The following is a 5,084-nucleotide window of genomic DNA, read 5'->3' as shown; positions in this document are numbered from 1 at the left end:
ACTTAATCTACTAGCTGTGCAGTGAATTACCTTGCAGAGCAAGTGTTCATACAGATGCAGTAAGGATACAAAGTCCGCAGTATAGTCAATGTTGATTGGCTTCTGTGCAAGAAAAAAAATTATCCAGAGAAGAGGTGCAACTTAACGTGCATGTAATATTTTATTCAAGCCACGGATTTAAAGCTATTGTAGCAAATTTATTACAATAGCCTAAATTTTTGCTCTGTCAAATTTAATAAGAGGCAAGATAAGCTTTCAAGATGCATCGGGAAATTCATGCTTGAAAACCGACAAGAAAATGCAACTGAACGGTACGGCGTTCAGCGCAAAGTTGAAACTTCGGGTACTTTGCTGCCTTGTCATTTGCCCTTTGCCGAGGTTGACATAATTCAAGCTGCTCCGTAAGCGCGATTTTTGCATGCTACTCAACAAAAGAAAATTGTGACGACCTCGTCGTCTGATGGGGATCGAACACCTCCTAGCACTGACAACTCGCAAAGGCGTACGAAGCAAACGGGAAAATGCACTTCATTTGCTGTGTAGCGTGTCAACAAACGCATAGCAATCGGAGAATGCAATCTGCGGTACAAGTTTTTTATTCTCCCTTCGCGTACGTACCGAATTCGACGATCCACGTCTCCGCGCATTGCACTTGTCGTGCGAGACGCCATTTTACAAAACAAACCGGCGGAATAGCTCCGTTGACAGCTCTCCGCGCAATTTCGACGGAAAATCGCAGCGATCGGTGCGACGGTGCGCGTGCGTCTAATTGTCGTACAAAAATCCCTCACGTGACCTGATCCTAGGTGCCTAGGGACAGCATTGTTTAGGGATTTTTGAGAAGGCGCGATGCTGGCGCCGAGCGACGCCGTGGCGTGTTCGTCCTCGGCCTGATCGTTCTCTGGACCGCGCATTGTTCAACATTGCTCATGTGGTCGTACAGTACGTGCGTTGCTTGTGTGTTGGTTGTAGGTTCTGTGTTACTTGGCGGAAAGACGTGAGTAGTGGTGGTGCGGCAGTGCGGCTTTGGCCTCGGTGAGCTCTGGAACTACAGAATCTGCGTTGTGTGACCCGTGCTTCCTAGAGAACCCGGCGGTGGTGACGATTGAAATATCGAAGTGGCCTAGCGCCTCGGCAGCGAAGTTCAGCGAACCACGATGTGGCGTCGCCGTGTCCGACTTTGCTTAACGGACATCGAGGGATGTGCTGCTCGTTGCAAGTCATGTAAATGCAACTGCGTCGACCGCCCACTGTTCAGCGCTGAATGTGTGTTTGGTGCGCTGTGCTTGAAACGAGTGGTGCAGCCTGGCAGCGGGGGTAGCGGAGGAGCAGAGTGGCTTATGGTTTGCTCGTTCACAGACATGTGCTCCCGTCTTGGTCTCATTAGCGGCTGTCGCGGGACTGCGGTGTGCTAGCTCCTTGCCTAGTATAAAGTTTACGACGCTAACACACAGCATGTTCACGTTTTTCCGCGCTATATGTCATTTGCATGACGGCCGAGTTGAAAACGAAACATATAGTGTTCTTTGCGTTTGTGTGTTGTAAATTACTTTCTATTGTGGAAGTTCTGGGAGTCTTATTACGCAAGGAGTGCGAACGTAAACATATGTGTCTCTGAAATTTTGAATTACCCATAATACCTTTTACGACTGATAAGTGGCCTACACGGCCTGTGTGAATCAGCTACCGTATGTTGCGACGCTCTTCCGTGTGGTAGACTGATGCATGGTGCGCGTTTATTTCTGTACTGTTGTAAAAACCATTTGTTTATTCACTCAATACAAATGTACGGCTTCTTCGCCGCAGTACATTTTAGGTGCGTGGTGAAGCATACTAAGAAGTTGGAGGGGGCCGCTATCAGCCAGCATAGTATGTCCACTTAGGCGACCTGAGAGGCGGAGGGTTCGCGAGTGTATGATTAAAGAACTCTTGCCCCTTTTCACTTTTAGTATGCTTCACCGCAGTACATTGCTTAGGCTTCACCGCGAAATATTAGTGTATTGCGAGAAAGATGATCCTAAAAAGCCTAATTATGCAAAGTTTCTTTTGTAGCTTGCTACACCGCAATACATGGGTGTAAATAAGCATTGTGCAGTAAAGCATACTAAGAGTGGAAAGGGCACATAGGTTTGCTCATTATCTTCAATTGTGATATAATTTGCAAGTGCATCTGTGCTCGTGGTAAGCATCATTGACAATTCTTTGTACATTACAAATTCATATTGCAGGGAAGCTTACTAAAGCACATTCGCCATTATGGTATGTGTTATTCACCTTCAATGCAGGAGCGCAATGCGGATTCTTGCCCCTGCTTTTGTCTGGACTGCATATGTTCTTTGAGAATTGATTCATTGTTCATAAGTGCACTGGTACTTTACTCTAAACTGGAGGGCTCAAGTTAATATGGAAGCACAATTTTTATTAAAGGGACAAGATGTTGCCGAGATGGTTGCAGCACAGCTTTTTTTTTTCTTCCGGGCACCTTTTATACTTGAAGCTTCCATTGCAGTGTTTCGAACCTCTTTGAACCAGCACATAGTGTATATAAAAATTGGACACTGATTGGGAACATCACCTAAGTTCATGCCTATCTATAGTAAAAAGATGTAGCACGACCAGACAAAATAAAAGAAGGGGGTGGGCTGTAGCAATACTAAGTGTTAAATGGTGCTTTATCCTTTTCCTTGAGTTTTCTGTTTTTGTGCTTTTTATGGATCCTCCGCAGTAACCATGCGAGTGCCGAACTTGAGCTTGTTGGTTTCAAGTCTCGTGGTTGTTACTAACAGAACAGTGTGATAAATGAACAAGGGCTTGGAGGCATCCGTTCACCTTGCTTGCCTCATGGTGCTGCTTCATAAGCACCATGAGCATCCAGGCCAACTAAGAAGGGAGGATTGTTGCAATTGCTTCTGAGCTTTATTGCCACCAAACCAACAGTGCTCTCTCTCAATGACAGCTTTTGGACAGTAGAATGCTTGCACCCAGCAATGTCTTGAGAAGGAAGCATTCAGGATGTGCAAAATGGGCGTTTGAAGCTGGCAGCATTACTGAAGGGGCTTTGCCCATCTGCCCTCTTTATGGATACACAAAGATGATTTCCTCTGTAAGAGGGATTGTTTCAGAGGTCGTTACATGGCAACAGTGTTGGGTGTTTAGTAGCTTGTCTTTGTCCACTGTTAATAACCTGTTCCTTCTCCAGTGCCCCGGTGAAGTGCCTAGTTTTTGGACAAGATGTGCTCTCCATGCATGCATGCATTTTTAGCTTTAAAGACGTCCATTACCCCTTGCCTCAAGCTGGTCCTTGCTGATGTCACCCAAGAAGGCATTGGGGAGTATGGCAATGTACACTTACAAAACACTGTTGATACCAGTGAAACCAAATTAATGGAGCTGTTGTTCTTTTTTTGTCCACTCCATCTTTGTTAGTTACAATGATCAATGTCCGAACAGAAGGCATAGGTAGTTGGTTGTGCATAGCCTGCGCACTAAGACTTGTTGGCATGTTATGAACTTAGCACAGTGTTTATATGTAAAAACCTACTGATGTGTTGATGACTTCCTTCTCTTTATCATACTTTTCCTGATGGAGCCAGCAAGTGGGTCAACCAGATGTTCAACAGGCTTCCCACTAGTTTTCCCAGAGTCTCCTTTACCAGGGTGCTGCTCATAGATATGTTTTCTTGACCTTGCACTGCACTTCAACCATGGCCACACCTGCTAAACCTATAGCATGCAATCAAAAAAGTGCTATACATCATGTTGCTCCAAACTCGTCACATGTGCTACAAGGCCTTGAGGAACACCCTCATTTATTTACGCCCTCATCATACCGTACGAAGTTTCGCATGATAAGTGCGACAATTAACATCTGCTGGTTTTTCAGTGTTATTCCTGTCCAGCTTGCTGAAAGCTATCCTGAGTGTTTCAAAAGCAAATGACTGCTGCTGGACAAGAAGTGCTTAAAACAAGGGTCGCTATAACCACATATGTCACACGAAATGAAAAAGGCTACTGAGTTTACAGGCGGTTTACTTCATATCCAATAAGCTTGGTTCTCCCTTTGCTAGTGTGTGAACTCAACTTGCCCCGAATACATGGCCTGTGACAAACTATGTGCCAGATGCTGTGTCCCCTGCAAAGCTGAAGATGTGTACGAGATCCTGACACCCTGCAGCGGCTTCTACACTGGGCAAACAGGCTACTATAAAACGACTGCCTTTACTAATATGCTAATAACATGAAAACGGGCAGAAATTTGGCTATTCATTGGGCCCAACTGCAGGTGCAAGGCACTCTTCCACCAGATGTGTGTTGTTCATTGAAACTGGAGCCATACAAATGCAGATAAAAACAATGATGTTTGAAAGTAGTAGAGTTGAACTATATTCTGCACAAGCAGTGCTATCTGCAGCGCTGGTACCTTATAGCCACAATTCATGGCTGCACCACCATGCAAAGGCACTATTCTTGAATTATTAACTTCTATTACAATTATGGTGGCCATATATTGCAATTACATATCATCCACATTGTGTGCAGTATGGTTAAATGTCAATTATGATAGCCATTCCTAATCTGAAATGCAACAAAGGAGCAAATATAGGCAACAAATTGCAATTCAAAGAGACAAAAGACAACCAGTGCACAGGATAAGTGACAGACTTCCTTTTATTGAAAAAGAAATGTCAAATGTGTCATGCCACCAGCAGTGGGTAGCAATCTTTCAAGCTTGGGTGACAGAGGCAAAACTTAGCAAAATACTACAATCGCACTGTAAAACGGCCTTGGACACAAAAAACCAACATCAAATTGTACAGAATGAAAGGACAAGACTCTGTCTAAGAACGGTCTATGGCACCACATACTTGAAATGGTGTAAAAAATGTTGACATGCCCTACCCATAAAGAAAAAGCAACAAACACAGAAAACACGCCTTAAAATGCAATGTGCAGAGTCTGAAACCAAGAAAAAACAACCTGAAAAAGGTTTCGCTACGTCTTTCAACGATTAAACTTGTCAAACTGTATCATCACTTCTTAATGAACCTGCACAGCTGAAAAGGAAGGAAGGAAAGCCGAATAGC

This window comes from Dermacentor variabilis, unplaced genomic scaffold (genome assembly GCF_050947875.1).
Source record: "Dermacentor variabilis isolate Ectoservices unplaced genomic scaffold, ASM5094787v1 scaffold_16, whole genome shotgun sequence".
In the NCBI taxonomy this organism is placed as follows: Eukaryota; Metazoa; Arthropoda; class Arachnida; order Ixodida; family Ixodidae; genus Dermacentor; species Dermacentor variabilis.
This window is presented reverse-complemented; position numbering follows the sequence as displayed.